This window comes from Oryzias latipes, chromosome 10, assembly GCF_053564925.1.
Source record: "Oryzias latipes strain Hd-rR chromosome 10, Olatipes_Hd-rR_3.1".
In the NCBI taxonomy this organism is placed as follows: Eukaryota; Metazoa; Chordata; class Actinopteri; order Beloniformes; family Adrianichthyidae; genus Oryzias; species Oryzias latipes.
The window spans coordinates 28,141,736-28,162,961 of record NC_136246.1 but is presented as its reverse complement, the minus strand read 5'-3'; the positions used below and the strand labels follow the sequence as shown (position 1 = coordinate 28,162,961).

Sequence of the window (21,226 nt, the reverse complement as noted above, 5' to 3'; positions counted from 1 at the left end):
CACTGATAAGGAAGTGAAGGAGGAAAAGTAAACAAAAGCAACAAAAGTAAAAATACACATCCAGTGTTTGTTGTTTCTAACTAACACCAGAATGATCACATCTTTAAATGGATGAGATCAGAATGAGAGGAAATCATTACACAGCGATCAGCATCATGCAGACACGGTCAGTGCTCTCTTTTTAGAGCTGAATGGACAAGAATTTTCAGAAGGGCAAGGATGGATTGCAGACTGATGTCTGCTTTCGTGTCTCACCCTCTGTGTGTCTTTAACATCAAAGTCCATTCCTCCCAAAACATTTAAAGCTATAATCATACTACCAAGTCAAATCAAATCAAATCAAACTTTATTTATAAAGCACTTTTCATATAAAAATATAACACAAAGTGCTTTACATTAAAACACAACAAAATATAAAAACAAGCATTGACGAATTAAAAATAAATAAAATAAAAATAAATAAATAAATAGGGCCCCCCCCCCCGGACCTAGCCCCCCACTCCTTTCACACCTCCCACCCCTTGAGTGATGGCAAGGACAATGAGAAATAGGCTGAGCACAAAAACAGGATGCAGGAAACGCTAATAATTGGAACCTCCCCCTCCGTGAACAGCCGCATAGACAGCCAGATGCAGCATCACAGGCGGGGACCGCTCCACCACAGCTAAGCGGTGATGCAGGTCCCCATCTAGAGCCGCAGTGGCTGAACAGCAGCCAACCCAGAGGGAGAGGTTCCAGCTGAGGAAGCACCGGAAATAAAAATGAATAAAAATGAGAATAAAAAAGTAAACATATTGATAAAAACAATAAAACATTAAAATAAGGTTAATTAAAATGACACATTAAAAATCAGGTTCAAGTTCATAAAACAAGATAAAATGGATTGATAAATAAATAAAATAAAAATAAAAAGTACATATAAATAAATAACTGAATAAATAAATAAATAAAAGTAGTACAAAATTAGCTAAAAGCCAGGTTAAAAAGATAGGTCTTGAGCCTTTTCTTAAAAGCATTAATGCTCTCTGCGGCTCTCAGGTCCTCTGGCAGACTGTTCCACTAACGGGTCAGAGTTGGAAATTAAGCTTTGAGGTTTCAAGCATTAAATGTGATCAAAATGAGTCATCTCTCAGTTATAACAAAAGAGTTTTTAGTCCCTTAAAATAAGTCGATAAAAAAAAATACTTTGGGAAATGACATTTTTTTTAAAAAGGTTAAACTTAAAGATGTTTCCACCTGTTGCAATCTTCTCTTTTGTGTCTGAGATTTGAAAATAATAAACCAATTCTTAAAAAGTTGCTTATGCAAAGTAAAAGTACTTTCATGCTGTGGTAATATTTTTGCAATTGCACTCAAATTACTTGATGTTACATATTTCCGGCAGACTGAGCAACATCTGGAAATAGACAGAGCTGCAGGGCATGAGCCAGCAAGTAATGAAGTCGTCAAGTTTTCATCTATATCAGCTAAGTTCTTGACTTTATTGGAGGTGAAGAGCTCCAATGATTTTTCTAACAATGAAAAGAAAGGTTAGAAAGTAAAAACCTTCGTAGTACTTTGCTTTTTTTTTTGAAGAACATGTACAGATAATGAGATGCTGTATGATATACACGTAAGCCCTTAAAGAATGACTAGTGATGAGATAGAGCAATTGGCTTTCAAAGATTAATTTAATAAATATAAATACATTTATTTTGTGTTTCTTTCAATATAATAGATGTGGTTATAATAATACAAAAATGGTGAAACATGCACAATCGCCACCTGTAAAATAAAAAATAAAAATCCTTCTTAGCAAAGAAACCAAACATTTCACTGGGCACCAACACATTTTTGTAATGTAATAATTCTAATAAAAGGCTGCAAGAACAAAGGGGAGTTCAAAAAGGAGCAGAACCCTTGAGGATGTAGGTTGCCTACCTTTGCCTCATGGTCTCCACCAATGACTTAAAAAAAAAAATCATAAAAAGAAAATATATATATTTGCCACTGTAAAAATATGTACCCTATATATAAAGACCATTGGATCTAATTTAAAAGTGGTTAAAGCTGTGTATTGCATCCCTTTGTGCAACCAAAAGATAAAACCAGGTGTTTTCCAATGGTTCACCTATAAAACCCTTTCCAAAGGTCTCATTTTCCTCTTTTTTCCATGTTTTCTATTTGATGGTTACAAAAACAGAACATCTTGATTATATATATATAGAAAAATTATTTTATAAAAGAATAATTAAGAGAGTATAATGCAGTCATTGTTTGTACCCAAATCTGTTTAGTCAGGTAGAGGTCGGATGTTTCTCATCAGGCAGAAAAAGTATCAGTTTAAACTTTATAAATGAACCATGTTAGCAAAGTAAATATTTTGTGTTGCTGTGTTTTCAAAATGGTTAAAAAAAAAAAATCTAACTAAACCAGTAAGGTTTTTCTTGTCCTGGGCTGCCAGTTCACAAAGATAGAGTGGTCGCCCTCAGATTAGAGAATTGCAGGTTCGATTTCTGCCTTGCCAGCTCACATGCGGAATTTCCTCAGACCAGATGCTTCACCCCACACTGCTCCTGGTTGCTATAGGTTTGCACTTTGAAAGGCAGCAAAGTTGACTTTTATGTGTGAATGTGAATGTGCATGGGTAAACAGGACTGTGACTGAAAAGCACCTTCAAGGGCTGTAAAGCAAGGTCAAACAGTGCAGTAGACGTATACAACATTTGTCTTGCTGCAAATGTTTTTGGCTATACTCCCAGTAGGCAATCCATAAGACTCAGGTTTGAGTGTTGTTGATAATGAAAGTTGGTTGTCTGTTTGGAGAGATCCCTCTTATCTGACTTATTTTAAGAAAAAAACACTGTTGCCGCCTTGAGGGATTTTGGTGGAATGTTGTATGGTATGGATTTGAAATGATCAACAAATAAAAATATTCATTTAGCAGGAAAGGAAATGTTTTTCTTCAACAATTCTGCTGGTTGTTACTAAATTGGGTAGACGTTCAAAAAATGTACATACCAGCACTACTTGCAGCACAGTGACATCGGTTCTTGAACCCGTTGTGTTCACAGTGTGAGTGGAGGTCAGCAGGGACCCTGCATGGGTGGAGAATCCTGGTCTAGCTTAGTTGGAGGAACTGTATCTGGTGTGAGCACAATCTTTGTTAGTGTGAAATTACATTTTAACAAGTGGGGTCTACAACAAGAATCTGACACTCCTCACGTCCAAAGTTGAGTTTGTGTAAGTTTTAGCTGCATTTTGTGAAGCAGTTCATATTTTCTTGCAATTTCCTTTTTTTGAAACAGTCAAAAGCTGCTGCAAGCAAAGTGAAAGAGTTATTTTAACCATTGTGCTATCCTATGAACCCACCCTTACATTGACGTGTTCTCCCTACCATGACAAAGGTGGATAAAGGTGAAGAGGATTTCATGTAATCCATGGACACCAGTGAAGATCACAAATCATTGAAGAAAAAAGGTTCAGTGCACTGTCTAGTGGGTCTAGATGACCCAACTCCCAATGTTAAAGTGCCTAGGATAGCACAAGAAATAAGTATGAGATAAAAAAAAAAACTTCATTTAATGAGTTTAATCAGTTGAAATAATCGACTTTTCCCCTATGGATAACGATTTTATGTGCATGTCATTTTGCTTTCCTTTTTATTTTTTAATACTGCAAATGTCACTTAGGATGCTGGCCTAAAGAGTGTTTGCAAATGTAAATGTACTGGGTCAATATAAGTAAAGGCCTTAAAATTGCTTAAAAATTGCATGCATAATTCCTTAGCTTCTAATAATAGGTTAAGCGAGCATGCATGAACCACAGTACTGATTAGTGTTGGTTTAATTGGCATAGACATGTATGTTGGAAGCTAAATTGCAGGGAGCGGTGAATGTTTGAGGGCTTGTGGCGTGTCCGGGGTGTTATTTGTCATCTGTGACATGCTCCATCTCCATGTGACACTGATAATGACATGCTGTGTGTAAAAAATGAATGGAAGGAAGAAGATATTTCTGTCTGCACCACAGTTCGATTCCACAAAAATAGAACGTGTTTATAGAAAGGGAAAATAACCCCCAACAAATTGCCTCCAAACACAAACTGCTGCTTTATGTGTTGGAAAGACTCCTATGGGATATTGTTTTCAAGAGGATGATGTTGCTTAAAGGGAAATTGATTTGCAGAGTCATTTAGTTTTGTAGTAAAACATTGCATTATTAAAGTTGCATACAACAAAGCCACACCCTCCAGCTCTCTATTTGTCAGAGTTTCTGTACAGGAGCATCCATTGCAGGGATAAATTGAATTTTTGCTGGAATTGATTTTTATCCTGGCAGTTATGGGCATTTCCTGCAAATCTACTTAGACACTCTGGTTAGACACACTGGTTTCTTTGGCTCTGATAAATCAGTTTTGCAGGAAACAAATACAAAATCTGCAAAAAACATTTAATTTTACAGGCACATTATGGAGTAAACTGAATTTACTATGTTGTACACAATGAATTCTGCAAAGATGGACACAAATACATCATAACTCCCACAGGTACAGCAACACACTATAATACCTGCTTCATCAAAGTTATTACACCCTCATCAGGTGAAGGACCTTTACAAATGTGGGTGGAGAGCCCAAACCAATAACAACACATGTTCTATGAGTGCACCGGTGTAATAGCATCCGCAGGGATTCGACTCCACCTCTTTGCTCTTTTACTTTCACACAATTGTTTTCACACAGACACCCGCACTCACTCAGTCATAGAAAATAATGAGCGGGAGAAAATTACCACAAAGCCGTGCTCCGAATTTTTGCCACCGACATAATGAGTTTTCGACCGAAGAGGTCTTTCAGTCACAGCCAATCAAATACACAAACACACTCAGGAACACCCCTGCACCTCTGCTTTGTTGCTGAAAGGGAGGAGTTTGGAAAAATGATGCAAAAAGCTAAACTGAGATCATTTTTTCATGTTAGAATACCAATGCTGACCTTTGACAAGTCACTGGAGATGAGCAAACCTGTTAAGATAAGCGGGTGGGTATTGGGAGGTTTCCAAGTTAGTAAAACATTACCGTTTTGGGTGTTGTTTCATCGCGAACTTGTATTTGGCAATTGACTGCTTTGTACAGAAGGTGAGAAACTGATAAACCTGCATTGACAGGCCAGAGGTTGGATCCACTGGTGGGAGAGATGAATAATGAGCAACAGGTTTGCAGAATAATCAGCCCCAGCAACTGGTGTCCAACAGTCTTACTAACATAATGATACACAAACAGGAAAAATATTTTCAAAAAGCTAATTGAGAGTGAAAAGACAGAATGGAGTTCAGTTTAGAGAGTTTAGGTGCAACAACTCACTATTTGTGACTTGTACTTTTCAATAAGAAAATATGCGTGAAAGTATATTAATGCACAAACAGAAAACAAAGACAACCATCAGCACTTCCATGCCCTTATATGGTAATGCATGCCGGTTCTGCTTGCAGTTTGCAACAAGCCAGCACAGTCATTATTACAACACACAATGTTCATGCATATGAAGAACCAAGTGTATGCACAATCAAAAAGTAAGTAAGTATCATGAAATGCATAATCATTCCACAACTCATAGATGGTGTTTTTAGAGTGGGTACTTGAAAGAAAGCTCTTTATTGTCTTTATCTTTTTTCTCTAATCATCCTAAGTTGATAAGTCTTTGTATGAAGGTGTAACTGCTGATTGTATTGATTTGTGCAATATTCTTGCTTTGATTGCTTGAATTAAACCATTTCAAATAAAATCAATTTCAAATCAAATTTTTTTGGGGTACAATAAAATTTAAAAAGTGCTCTCTGGTCAGTGTAACCTTCATACAGTAATAAAAAAAGCCATGATGATATCTATGACTAAAAACATAACAAATATTATACAAATACACAAAATATCTGTTGGTCACTTAAAACAGAAAATAATTATTAAGTTGTTACTAGATAAAAGTGCATTAGTGATTGAAAAAAATAATGTAAATAATGACATTGTATAGTAGTAGGTTTAGGGGCTGTCATCTGGATTTAGTCAAAGCCTCTTGGAGAAGAGGTAAAACGTCTTCTAACTTCTAACTTCTGGACTTAGTTTTTACAGTTAGAAGACGTTTTACCTCTTATCCAAGAGGCTTTGTCTAAGTCCAGATGACAGCCCCTAAACCTACTACTATGATGTAATCAACCTGGATGAATGAAAGTATTGTCATATAAATAATGACAATAAATATAAAGGAAAATATAACATGACGTGGCAAACAGGACACTTTTACAAATTTGCAAACAAGGTTGGTGGGCAAAAAGCTTAATGCTCAGACAACGTGGAACAGACACTCTAAGGTCTTATATGGCTGCTGGGAAATGTTTTCCATGACTGCCCTTTCCCGGCTCTGCTGTTGGCAGAAGCTGCTCTCAGACTGGTCTGTGTAGGAAAACCATACTTTATTGATAAGTGTAGGAAAAACATACTTTATTGATAAGTACAGAGTTTGCTTCCTACACTCGATCAAAGAGTCAGAGTGGAGAATACTCAAAAATGTTATTGATTACTGAATTGACAAAGCTGGTGGGGGAAGTGTAATGGTATGGGATTTGTTTAATGGGCATGCTTGTCATTGTTAAAGGACAGGATGCGGAAATGCCAAGATGTGATTTTCCAAGCATCCCCTTAATCTTGGCCCAAACTGTGTGCTGTTCATGCCACAGTGACCAACTCAAACAAATCTGCTGTCGATATGGAAACTACGTTGGTCGATGAACCACACGAACCCTGCCACAGCAGAGTGACCAGTGTAAGGAGGAGGTTCCAGGCTGTTGGGGCTGAGTTTGTATTTCCACAACATTCTAAAGCTCCTAATTAAATGCATAAATTCTTAAATATCCAATTTTTGTTTTCTTTTTTCAGACATCAATCCATCCATACAGAGTCAATAGAAGTCACAGTTGCCATGGACCATTTGGGCTTTTTTTCTGTCTCTTCAAACACCGACTCCACCATTCCTGTCATCCCACAAATGTATGTAATTAACAAACGCAGTTCCATTCAAAAGAGAAACAAACAGCAATGTTTTATTACAGCAGTGTAATAAAACATTTGACAATTACTGTCAAGAAGCAACAAAGAAATACTTGAATAAACACAAATGTCTTACCTTTGTGCTGTACATGTAGGTTTGCTTTTAGAATGGCACCTGCTGTCTGCTCATTGAGTCTCACTCCAAAGAGTTTATTCCACCCAAAAACCCATATAATAATTATTCACACTAGTGCTAATTTGTTAATTTAAAGAAACCCTCTGATGTGATTGGCTAATTAAAGTGTCAGCACTGATTGACTTTATGATTGGAGTATTATTGTTTTGTGCAGCCCTGTTTAGAAAGGTCTGATCATTACTGAAATGAGCCCTTTGAGTCTGTGATTCATCTCCCTTTCTGTCTTCATCCACTGCTGTTGTTAATAGTTTGTGGCCACATGCTAATTTACTCAGTATTGTAAACCTACCCCCAGTAGTGTTGCCATCTGGTAGCACAGATGTAAGGGGCTGTAAGCTGCAGTTCCCCCGCGCTTCTCCAGCTGGACATTTTTTGGTCTGGACATAACTGGGAGCCTCCTCATTTTTATAATAGGCATAGCATTCACCAGATTATTTTGGAAACAGTTTTATGGTCCAAATTGAAATTTAAAACCCACTACAAATAAGATGTTCTTGTGGCATTTTCTGATGATGGAGGATATGTATTAAAAAAAACAAATAAAAAAAGAAATTCTGAGAATTTTTTTTATTCAGATCTTAAATAAAAAGCAGACAAAAAATTTCAGCTTGAAAAGAGCTTATTTGCTATGTAGAAAATACAATGAGCGGGCCACATCTCCCTACTCTGAGCTCTCAACAATGGCGAGGGGAAGGGGGGTTGGGGTTGCATCATGCCAATGGTCCCCTCCACAACTTAGGTAAATTTCTGATGAACTCCTGCTGCTCTGCAGAAAACTGTATCCTAGAAAATGACAGGTTTTTGTTGTTTAGGCTAAAAATGGCACAGTCATCATTAAAAGACTATGGGGAACCCTTTGAAAAAGTGGAAAGATCAAAAAATGATCCAAATGGGTCTTTGAAAAGACTTAGGGTTTGAATGTCAGAGACTATGATGTCTCTCCTGTGTCAATAATTGGTCATCTTCAGAGTTTAGACTGTGGTTCATGAAAGCTCACATCAGAAATGCAAATAATTTTTTTTGGTTTGATTTGATATTATAGATTCATTAAGCCTCTGCTTCCTTTAGAATAAACATGTTGTCCTTGGCTGATGAATCAGTTTATATTATGTCTATGTGCACCTGCTCAATTTGGCTGTCCATGTAGACCAGCCCACAGACTGATCGTGGGTTTACTGGCTAAAGAAGCCTTTTCTTTGGTTCCTCTGTTCTTTTTCTTCTTTTCTTAGATAAAAAAAAAACAAACAAACATGATTGACATTACCAAAAGAGATAAATAATTTTGATTTACTTTTTTACCAACCTACCAAATGAAAATCATTTTGTTCTTCTTGTGATTTTTATTTTTGCAGGTAGTAAAGCCAAATAAAGAGCCAAAACACCGTTTGTATACCTAAACACAGGAAGAAAAAAAAAGTTGATGTTGCAGGAAATCAAAGCTTGAAACATGTTAAAGAAAAAAACTGCCTTCTGCAACATCATCATTTACTGATTTGTATCTTCATTATTGGTACATTTTACCCTTAATATAAATCTATTGTGACTTAATTCATAAAAGCACAAGTTTTTAATCAAAATGCCAGAAATCATTTTGCATGATAGAAGTATAGCTTTTCAAATACATATTAAAATATGAAATATATGAGAAAATGCTTACAGCACAGAACATTTTATGTTATGTAGAAATATTTGATGCACATATTCTATCTGTTAAATAGATCCTGAGACATTGGAACTGCTTTGAAATCTTAAGTCCTTTCTTCTAATATGACTGGTGGACTTAAGCTGCTGCTCCTGATCTTCTAAAAAAAAACATGGCAATTCTGTGAGTTCCTAAGAAAAGGTTTGTCAGATAAAATCTGTAGAAAGAAAAAAAGTTATTAGAAGATTGTCAAAATTCTTGTCCGTCTGTGGAGGTGACTGCAAAGGGGAATTCCAGTCACCATGACAGGAGTCTGAAGAATACAATTTGCATCATAAATATTGGGAATGGATATATGGCGGATGTGCTCACCCACTCACCCACTGTAAATACATCCTCCCGGTTTCATTTAGTTAAATGAAAATGAAATAAATCAACAATTAAATGCACTGACAAAAATAGATCCTTGAGGTTTGTTGGTCAATGTTAAATAGTAATTTATAATCACCTTTTGTTGCTTAGAATTGTTGAGACAGACTTACAACCCAACATGAATTCAGTCTAAAGTCGCTTCTCGGAGGCTTTCAAAGCCCAGAGGTATTCTTATGTGTCATTGGAGAACAGAAATAAGAAGAGAATGATGCAAGATTGCTTACAGTGTCAAAGACATCAACCTAGTGGTAAACATCTGTTTATCATGTACCTGCTTATCCCTTTATGCAAAAATGCCACAATAACTACCAGCTTGTAAAGACTGTTGTAGATTTGTAAAGATTTAAACTATAAGAGCAAAACTTTTATTTACTGACATGAACAATAAACATCTTTCCATTGAGAGTTTACTGATGAGGAAAGCATATTTAAGGGTAAATGACATGATGAATGGAGAATTTAAAGCCTGCTTTCACATCTGGTCATTAACGTTTTACTGGACAAACCATCAGCATTTCATTCGGCCAATCCTCGGGTAAGCCTTAGTCACATGCACCTGAGGGGGGGTTGACCTGTACAGGTGCTATGAGTGTTGAGGTTGTTCAGGGCAACGGAGGGTTGTGGAGAGTAACTGGTTGCATCGTTAGGTGAGCACAGTTGTGTCTTGCAGTTCCCTTTGAGGCTCGTGAGGCTACCTCAAGAGGCGTCATAAAAATGGAACGTTCCCTTGTTGTGCGTGTGGTGTCATGAATTATTCGTACGGCTATAGTAAGTTGTGCATACTCATGACATATGGGTAATGCTGTTGTATGATGCATTTATGCTAGAGTAGTCGATAGTAAGGTGCCCGTACTTGCCCCTTACTGACCATACAAAAATGTAACTGCCCTCACAAACTACGCCCTGATTGTCTAATTTCCTCATTTCTAATAGTCAGGCTGCACGCAAGTTAGTATGCACTTTACACGTCACCAGCACTAATGGGCTGCTTTTGCAGTGCGCAGGATTTAGGGAAGTTGAAAAAATTATTAATCTATCTCTGCATCTCACCTACTTCCCCCATACTTACCCTTTAGCGTTGTGTACGTGTTCTCTATGACCTGCTGGACACCACATGACAGTAGGAAAAAATGTTCACAAACATTATGGCTCTACAGGCACACCGTACAGCTTTTATGCCCTGTGCAGATTTGCCCATTTTTCGCCTACAAACAGCCCATAAGGGCATATTAAGACTTTTTAGTTTGGATGGCTGACCTGGCCTTTGATGCAGTCAAATCGGCACAGTTTTTAACAAATGGGATTTGTTAAAGAATTGTTGTCCAAAGATACAATGGCTAACAAAGCATTTAATTAAAATAATATATTTTAAGTTTTGTCTATACGTTTTATTTTTTATTTTCAGTTTTGTGTTGCTTAGAACCTTTCAAACTGAATTCATAAAGAAGTATTCCCATGTGTTGGCAAAGATAGAAAATCATTTTCATTTAGCATAAAAAACAAACAAATGTGTTCTACCAGCCACCCACCTGCGTACCTTGTTCTTGTCTTCAAGGCAGATTTCCACTTTAAAACAGTTGGGACTAAATATTGTAGCTGACAGCAGCTTTTCTAAAGGTTTTTGTCAATAAAGACATGAATACCTCTTAGTGAATATAATTACACTATTCCATGTTAGTTAGTGACCTGAATTTTTCATGTGCATGTCAATCACCAAGACAAGCTCATGCAGTCATTATCTTCTGAATGAGCTGTAGTGATTTATCTCTCTCATTCCCTGATGTGTCACAATACATCATAGAATTATTACAGCATCCATGTTAGACTTTCATTACCACAGGCTCATTGCAGCTTTACATGGATATTGAGGTTGGTCAGGGCCTTAAACCATGACTACTCAATCACCAAGACAACTGTGTGTGTGAGTACGCATGCAATAGTGAGATATGGAAACTTTGCTGGCAGATGATCGTTCATATGATGAAAAAAGTATATGACACTAGTGGCTGTCAACTCATATAATCTATTTCCAACTCCTCATCTGCCTCAGTCTCTCTTGTGACACACTGCATTTGCATCTCAAAGTTATCCCCAACTTAAATTTTTTTTATGCAACCCACGTGATACGGAAACACTCAGCTGATCACATACTCAATCCTTTTTGAGAGCAGATGGCAATTAATGTCTTAGCTAATTAATAGAACTGAATTGTTGTTTTGACGTTGTACAAAGTTGCGGAAATAAGAAAATGTCCTGAAATATGTTTTCTCATATGGCAGCAATGCAAAGTTCCAACTATTGATCACTGTTTAGAAATTATAAATGGTATACCTGCAGTATCAAGTCTAAAAAAGCTGTAAAGGGCTGCAGAGAGAGAGAGAGAGAGCTGTTGCTGGTGTACAACAACCAACAACTGTGGAAAAGGGCAGAACAAATTTTAATCATATCGGTTCTGGAATCACAAACAAGGGACAAAAACGTAATAGAGCGGGTCAACTTCAACTCAGAGCAAGAGACCGAGCTTTGACACATAAAAAAGGCTGCTTATGCACCAAACAGGAGATCAAAAAGCACATCGGTAACAAGTCTATAGAAGGCCAATGTGCAGGCCCCGCTTCATCTGCATCTCACAAATGGAGCCTGTGCACTAGACATGATCATAAAGGAGCCACAGATGGAGAAAAGGGATGCTGGCTGTTTTTAACAGATCTTCAAAACCAGTGGCTCAAGAGCCAAAGCCAGAAAATCAAACCAATCTGAAAGAGTTTTCAGCCTTTTATAGTCTCATAAAAAAAGGTTTTATTTATTTAGTTTGGTATTCAGAACATATTGCACACGTAAGGCCCTTTATAACACAAAGTATTGGTCACAGGTACCTTGGAAATTTTGATTAAACTCTACATCTCAAACTACAAAGGCAGTAAAGTCAGTTGGGAATGCATTCTCCATTTTTTTTTTTTTTTTTTTTGCATTTAAGATATACTACTTTTGGAAAAATGCCTCACCACAAAAGCAATGTTGTAATCAAAAAGAGACCAGAAACTTTGTTAAACAAGTCATTCAGAAAGGTGCTAAGGGCCTCTTGTGTTGAACAAATGTTCCTGTGTGTGTGTGTGGGGGGGGATGTTAAGTAGCTTTTAACACACAAGGTGTATATTTGTATAAACTCCCTTTGTATTAAAATAAATCTTTATTTTTTAAATATATTTCTATGTATTTCTTTTTGACTGGACAAACAACAGAAGAACGAGGGAGAGTAGGATATTAGAGATAGGGGACAAGGATACAAGAAATGAAAAAAGGGGCAGGGGCATAGGAGGGGGCTATGATTGCTAACAAAAGAGGTAATAAGTTGCTTAAGGTGTATTATTATTGCTTTTAAATTTAGATATTTATCAAAAGACACAATCATCCACAGACACTCGACAAATACAGCTTTATATTTTTTTCAGAGTGAGTTAAGTGACATTATTTTCTCCCTAAATGGTGGAAAAATAAAGGATTATGATCTTCATATTGGCTTAACATGACACTTTGGTTAACTGTCAACCCAAAAGGATTTATACAATGGCAAATTCTGTACAAATCACTTTTTTCTTTCAATATAAATAAAAGCTGCAATTTTTTTTTCTCCACGTTGTTTTATGACTTTTTAGTGGATGTCTATATCGTTTCCAGTCAAAAAGATGACTGCTCATTGAATAAAAGTATGTTTAGGTCAATATTTTTTCCAGAGGTGAGCCCAGAGAGCCAAAAAAGCTGGAAACCATTCACTTTGTTCATGCACCTAATGCCAAGTTTAAGGATCAATTTTGTTTACCTGAATGTACTGCGTCAACACCATGCGTCATTATTTTAATTTTTTCTATTGACAAGATATCAAATCAGTACTACCTGAGATAACCTTTTTTACCTTTTACATTTTAAGTTTTTAGCTGTGTCAATAAACTTGATTTTCAAAATAAGATTTATTTCCAATCTTTACCTTAGCAAAACACAACATAGATTTTGCCTAATAGTTGTGATTAGCTCAAAAAGACTTAACAATGGCGCTCTTCCTGTCACACGATCTGTGCTGCTTAACAGAGTCCCCTTTGTAAGTGATTTGGTTCATCTTTTTTCTCGCAGCTATGACTGTGGAACATCCCACTCAACACCATTTATTCCAGCCCCACCATCAGTCAACAGACTACGAGTTGTCTAGTTGTAACACAGGCAGCATGATCCCCATGTCCTTTTTTGTGGAGGTGTTGTTGCACAAAACTTTCAGTTCGATGCTGTTTGCTGAGGCAAAGCATAAAAAATACATTTTACCAGAAAAAAAGACCTTAAACTGGCAAAAGTTACTGACATCCATTTGTCAGAAACAGATCTAGAAAAAATACACCTGTCCTTCAATTTTTTATGCATCCATCTTTTTATCTTGCTGTGGTTTTATTCCGGACTGAACTTCCTTTGGCTTGTGAGACAGAAAAGGGGTATAGAAATGCCAGAAGGCACACCAAAAAACATTCTTAAATTTATCTGTCTTACAAAAATGCAAGCCTGAAATTGGGAACTCATTGTGGAGACAGGTTTTACCAGATTATTGGGACATCCAACTCCAAAATGAAAAAATAGGTAGTTTCCATTATGTTTGTTCAGAAATCCATTATAAAGGACTGCTTCTATATCCTGACAAAGTCCAGTGATATCAAACCGGGCTTTTTGGATGGACAGTAAAGGATTGTAGCCTCTAACCTGCTCTAATTCTGGCTTGTAATGCTTTGTAGCCCAATCAACATACATTCGTGCCGTGCCAGATGCAGTGAATCACAAAGCATCAGTGTCATCCCACAACATGATGCCCAACACTCTCATTATCACAAAACCACATGGAATCTTCACTTATGAAAGAACATGTTAAAGGTGAACAAAGTGTTTCAGGATTTTGTCATGACACCCAAAAGTGTGAATTTTTAAACATTTAGGATGTTCATTTTTTATTCATGGTGCATTATTCAGGAAAAAAGGTGAACAACGTTCACAGAAAGTGCTTTAAAATCTTTTGACATTTTGTTGTGATCAAAGTGCTTTTCTGCATCTTTAACATCAGATCTAATGGTATCTTTCTGACTAGAGTTTTGTTAAAAAATTCTGAATATGATAGCGGCCCAGTTTGACATTGATTAATGTGTTTCTCAAATAAATTGATTTTCCCTTGATGCTGTTCTGTCCAGCATAGATTTGGAATACAGCAACCAATCCTCTTCTTTGTCTCAAGTGTAGCAGCTTTTTTTTACTTTGAATGGATTCTTTTCTTTCCTTTATGCGATGCAGTTCAAGAGCCCTGCTCCAGAGCTGCATCCTATTCCCATCTGGTTTTGTCAGTCTGACTATACCTGCATTTCTACAGGGCCTTTTATCTTCTAGTCTTTGTTGAACAAGCATGTACTTCTGCACACTCACTGGCCCACTTTATTAGGTAAACCTACTTAGCACCAGGTTGGACCCCCTTTTGCCTTCAGAACTGCCTGAATCCTTGGTGGTAGAGATTCAACAAGGTACTGGAAACATTCCTCAGAGAGTTTGGTCCATTTTGACATGATAGCGTCGTTGCAGATTTGTTGGCTGCACATCCATGATGTCAATCTCCCGTTTCACCACATCCCACATGTTATAGGCTTGAATTGGGATGTTAGTATTTGTCTGACATTTTTCTTCACCTGTTTCATTAAAAATTGTTTTAAAAAGCATGAAAGGGCCTGCATTCTAATGGTTTTTGTATACATCATGAACAATGACATTTTAATTAGGTCTTATTTTTTTGTTTTTGTTTTTCTGTAACAAGGAAGAGATCATTGTTCTCTGACTTTACATACAAATTCTTAGTAAAATGCAATGATCTGGCAAAACCAGCTTGTACAGATTTAGACATTCAAAGAATAACATCATGAGTCTAGGTTTGCGTCCGAGCCGCTGAGTGTCCCTCAGCGTTTCTGTGTGTTTCTGTGTGCTGTGCTTTGCATGGTATTCAATAATCACTATTTGGTTCTGATGGGGTAAATGAATTATGTGTGCAGTATTGTGGAGTTGTGCTATGTAATTATGTAAAGCTGAAGCATTATGGGATTTCCTTTATTATCCTATAGAGTTTACAACAGTGCATTTCTTTTGATTTATAACAGAATGAACTCATGCATTACAATCAGTGAGTGGGGTTAGGAGGGAGCTCTCAGTGCACCACAGAGTCATCCCGGTGGGTGTTATGTCATTATACTCTATATATCTCCCAAACAACAACTGTAATGGCTTTTTGCAGTATGGAAAGTTTCCATGCTGTGTGCACAAGCCTAAAGACAAAGACTTTGATAGACACAGGGATTGACAGATGGATACACTTACCGACAAACAGACGGGCGTACGATGTGTGGGTGGATGATTGGATAACTACTTGATCAAAAACACACACGAATTAATAAGTAAAAGATCAAATTGAAACAAGGAATGTATTTACAGTTAGTATTAAAAACAACATTGCACTTTGTGTGCAAACCAGACGAATAATGACTCATCACTCATAGTATTCTACACAGCAAATTGTTAGCCTGATATTGATGAGGCATGTTGACTAGAGTTTACTCCTTTCCCTCTAACACATCTTTAAAATAAGCAACTGGGCGGAGTAAAGCAAAGTGAGAGTTTTGTTGAATCTACTTGTAAGTCCACGCACTCTTTTTCTTTTCAAGCCCAAACTCTGGAAAAAATATACGTTTCTCATACTTAAAAAGACAAGCTCTTGGAAGGGAGTAGATAAAAAAATATTCTTATAAAAAAAAAAAAAAAACTAAATGAGTCTATATAGAAGCTTATATTATGAGGCAACCATGGTGCAGGGGTAGAGAGGTTAACCTCTGATTGGAAGGTTCAGTTACCCCCATGTGTCAAAGTGTCCTTGGGAAAGACACTGTACCTCACATTACTCATGCTCACCATCATGAATGCGTGTGTGCACTGATGAATAGGACTGTGACTCTAAAGTGCTTTAGACCATCTAAGAAGGCAATACAAGCGCTGTTTAATGTTGAGGTAGTCCCCTGTTAGTCTTCCCGAGTTGGTTGACAGGGAAGACGGTGTGAAAAATTAATGCATCTATTAAAAGGTATTAAAAGGTTGGATCAAAAATGTATGGAACTCTGGGTGTCAAGCAGCATACATTGCTGACGAACCAATGAGCAGTAAAAATTAGGCATATTCTATGGCAGCAGGGCTGTTCCCTGTCTGCATACCTTGTGCTATCCTAGGCACTTTAACATTGGGAGTGGGGTCATCTGGACCCTACAAGACAGTGCGCTAAACCTTTTTTCTTCAATGATTTGTGATCTTCACTGGTGTCCATGGATTGCATGAAATCCTCTTCACCTTTATCCACCTTTGTCATGGTAGGGAGAACACATCAATGAAAGGATCGGGTCATCTGGACCCCATAGGAGAGCACAAGGGATACACACAAATAGTACAAGGAGTAAACAACTGGTTCCAGGCCCAGCCCCATGTCTGGTGGGGAGGAGTACGCTGATCACTTTATGCTTCATATGTTCACTGAGGTGTGGCTCTAACTAGGTGTGCTATGCGGCCAAACGAGGTCATCCTGCTGCTCAGTGGAAAGATACCTAGACTAAACCTATCCTTCAAGTCATAACAAGGCAATAGGGGCTTTTGTTGTCATCAGACTTTGCTTCATCAGAGTTAAATCATGTAAAAAGTATTAAATGTGCGCAACATAAACAATATGTAAAAAGACAGGGTATGCACAATAATTATATTTACCGTTTTACCATTAACACAGTAAACCTTAACCTTAGCTAATTTTATACCTCTGGTCCCTGCTAACCATGGCCAGCCACCAAGATATAGTAAATAAAATAAAATAATGGTATGTACCATTTGAACAAGGTAACTGAGTCCTTGCCCTTTAAAGGCTTTAAATGTTAAAATATTTTTTTTTTATTAATATTATCCCATTAATCATTTTAGGAAAATAATGTATTCTTTATTTTAACAAATTATATATATTTCATTACTTCAGATATGACTTTTCAGTACTTCAAAGGCTGGACATGATTGTTCATGGCATTAAACAATAAAAATAGAATGTTAGTTAGCTACATTTATAGTTGTTTTTTCTAGCAGTCTTAGAGATGAAGTTATGTTTATCTGTGTTTTCTTACAGTTGTGCAATAAATAAGTCCAACCTCTTTCAATTCTGATGCAAATGGGAAATGGAAAAAACATATTTTCTAGAAAAAGGAATAATACAAAATTATAATCATCCTTTGGTTTAATAGTTTCCTGTAATAACCAGTAAGAAATCTTTAACTGGATTGAAAAAGTGACTTTTGTTTCAACATAATACTTTGTTTAGTTTCTGAAGTCTTAACTCTGCCCTGAATATTACTTTTGGCTTTAGGCTGAAAACAAAGAGCATCAAAAATGGAAAATAAATCAGGGTTAACAAACGTGTGGCATGACAAAGACTGAAAGGATAATGATACAACCCAGCAGTTCCGGCATCAAAATGTCTCAATCAAATCTGTCCGCAGCACATATCACACGCACATAAAGTATCTGTTTTCTCTCCCTCCATTTGAGAAGACATGACAGCGGTGTCCTCTGCTTGAGTGGGCTGAGTGTTTATGTGACAGGTCACACTTCCATCCTTCCAGCCACAGCAAAGACATGACACAGCACTGCGGATGGTTGGCTGCAGACACCCACTGCACCATGTTATTTATTGAGAAGCCAACTGAAGAGGCTTTGCTGTGACATTACAGTGTCCTAGCAACCACAGCCAGCAAAATAAGTCAGAGAGGTTCATTACCGAATAATGGCTGAGATCAAATAAGCAAAGCAATAGAAAACAAAAAAGAAAAACAACAGAGTGATGTCTGATTATTGAATGCGTTTTTTGATAAAGTTAAAAGGTTTTTTGATAAAAAAAATATTAAATTGAGCTACTATTCTATTAATTGAAAAATTTAACTCTTTCATGGATGACTTTATTTCTAATTATATATAGAAAATTGTCTTTTTTCCACTCAAGATTATGCTAAAGTAGAGTCCTATATTTAATGCTAGGAGGGCTTAAAACTACCAGAAATCTGGGAGGAAAAAAAAAGCTAATGAGTTGTGTTTACTGTTTTATCTGTGTTTATTGTTCCCCTCAGTGAGCAGCAGTGTCGCTAGTTTGGCAGTGTTGGTTCTGAATTTGCTGGCAAAATTGGCTTTGAGCCGGTTCACATAATTTGGGCTGGTTTTGGGTCGGTTCCACGTTTTTTATTCCTCTTCTCCAAAAATCTCTCCAAGTTAAATGGCAAGTTTTCAACCTTGGCTTTAACCTTCCAAAGTCTTCTCACACAAGCAACATCACCTGGTCAGCATTCTTTGTAAGATAAAACACAAAGTGAATACAATGTGAATTACCCAACATCTTGCTTCTTGACACTTCAGTTGAAACCTTAAATCTTAGCATTTTTTGAAGACTATGTATTTTGTACATTTGACCCTTTTAGTTTCCCAGACATCAGCTGTGGTTTGGCTTGTTGTGTGGAAAGAGTGCTAACCACTACTCCACTATGCCGCCCTGTTTATGTTTTAGTCAAAAAAAAAAAAAAAATCCTGACAAATCAAGTTAAAAAAATGTTGCTACAACTTTAATTTTTGAAGGAAAGAAAAAACCAAAAACATTTTTTAAGTCATGAAATAATTAACATGACATGGATGTGATATATTGATAGACTGTTCCATACCAAGTCATTTTTTTTTTTACAGTGAAAATATGTGGGAGGCTTTGTACTTAAAAACAATCACTTGATGTCATTGTTTTATGTCATGTTTTCTCCACCAGATAAAGACAAATCCCCATCAGTTTTTCTCTGGTGATACTTCTATTAATTATGAGTGAACATTTTGCATGGTTCAAAGTAAAAGAGACAAAAAAGTAGATCCTGCTGGGAAAAAGGATAAAGGAAAACCACTTATGCAGAAAAAGATGCTTGTGACACAATGCAGATTTGTCAAAGAGAAATCATTTGAAACTCCCTTTACATGACGGTAAAAAGCTTTTTAAGTATTTCAGGCCCAATTACTTTGTACTACTACATTTAAATTGACAATATAGTTAAGGGGGTGTTTTAATATGTAACATCTCCGTTCGAGAAGTGACATATGAGTTTGCAGGTACTGACTAGTCCAGTGAAAAGTGTTTAACACATGAGTGTCAAACGTGACAGTTTGACACAACCTAAGTGTGAAAACCATTCAGCCTGATCATTCAGACTCCAGAGTCATGTTCCCTCATGCTGCCAAAAACTGTTACGACAATGAGCAACATCAACACTGCATTGCACAGTTCTGGGAATAAAAAGATAAAATTAAAGCTACAAGTAGCATTTAGCGGGCCCGAGCACGTGCCACCGCCTGGCACGAGCGACCGCCCCGTGAGCAACGCCCTGTTCGAGCCATTCTCGTCGTTTTTTCTTGTCCATTCTGGAGCTCCAAGCTAATGTTAATATGACAGCAGCCTGTGGGGGGGGGGGGGGGGGAAAGAGACTATAATCTGTTGCCTTAAAGGACAAAGACTTTTGCATATAGCATGAAAAAAATTCTTAAATCTAAGCCTCGTTTAGACCTGCTCATTTTCTCATCAAGTAGAAGAAGGTTTTTATCAGATTAAGAAACAAGCAATGATGATAATTGCTATCACTGTCCCTAAGGATGAGAACAATAGAACTCATTCAATTTTCACTACAATGTCTAGATGAGTGTCAGCTATGTCTGATAACTTGGCCAATTAGCTGGACCGGGATCTTACAACGTGCAGGTGGTTTAACGTCCAGTGTGATGAGTCTGTGGACGGCAACAGTACAGCATAGCTTTTGGTTTCCACAAGAGAAGAATTCCTGACACATCTGCCCTAACAGACAACTACAAGAGGAGTTGAAATGTATAACACGGTGAAGGAGTTTTTGTGCAGAAAAAGGTACCATTAGAAAAGCTGGTAGCCATACCTGCAGACGGGGCTCCTGCTATGATTGACCGACAAACAGGTTTCATCACTCACTGTAAAGCTGACCAAGACTTTCCAAAATGTCTGCATTACTGCTGCTTCTTTCACCAGTAGGCCTTATGTGCAGAAGTGATTGGCTCTGGACACATAATGACTCCTATTGTGAAAATCATAAAAAACCTCAGCTGCAAAGCAAAACAGAACAGGATTTTTAAGGTGCTATTGGTGGAGATATCTGCTGAATATGGTGAATATGAATATGGTGAATCTGAACTTGTATTCTTGACTGACATTACTGGAAAACTAAACCACTTGATCTGCGAGCTGCAAGACATTGGCAAAACTATATTTTTTTATTGACCAGCCTGCCTGAGCCAGTGTTTTTCTTGTGGGGATCTTTTCTGCCAGGGCTTGCCAGCTTGGTCAGTGGATGTTGCTGCAGTTGTCTCCCTTGCTGGGACAGCTGGAGTTAAACACAGCAGCCTCACGGCTGTGAAGTGGACCCCGTTGCTGTCCCAGTCTGGATGGGCACTGTGGTGATGTTCCAATGTTCAGGCTGGCTCCTGGTATGAAGAGATTCCCAAGTACCTTTTCCTAACCGCAGAGCCAAGGATGTGTTTACATGTTTAGGTCAAAAATGTGATGAACAGCTTCATGTTGTCTATTGATGTAAGTTTAAACCTAAACATGTTTCCCTGTTACTAATCCAGTTGATATGGTTCTCCATCTGTGTCTAGGTGATAGAAAAGCATTTTTTTATATTTAGAGCTCCAAGCAAACAAACAGTTGTCTATATAAGAGCTTTTACAATTGTGGACTTTTAGCAGGTCTCTGAATACATATGACCAATGTATGGTGGATTTTCACAGACTTTGTGTAAAACTGAAGGTG

General features: G+C 37.3%; 3 long non-coding RNA genes across 3 annotated transcripts in view; all 3 read left to right on the top strand.

Moving 5' to 3' along the window:
* The window catches only part of LOC144994924 (uncharacterized), a 591,488-nt gene that overhangs the window by 422,322 nt on the left and 147,940 nt on the right, over positions 1 to 21,226 (top strand). The window lies entirely within an intron of this gene.
* The window catches only part of LOC144994926 (uncharacterized), a 405,433-nt gene that overhangs the window by 293,065 nt on the left and 91,142 nt on the right, over positions 1 to 21,226 (top strand). The window lies entirely within an intron of this gene.
* On the top strand, positions 6,372 to 7,154 carry LOC144994964 (uncharacterized). Its single transcript, XR_013658704.1, has 2 exons — positions 6,372 to 6,794; positions 6,908 to 7,154. It is a non-coding gene; the product is annotated as an uncharacterized LOC144994964 (long non-coding RNA).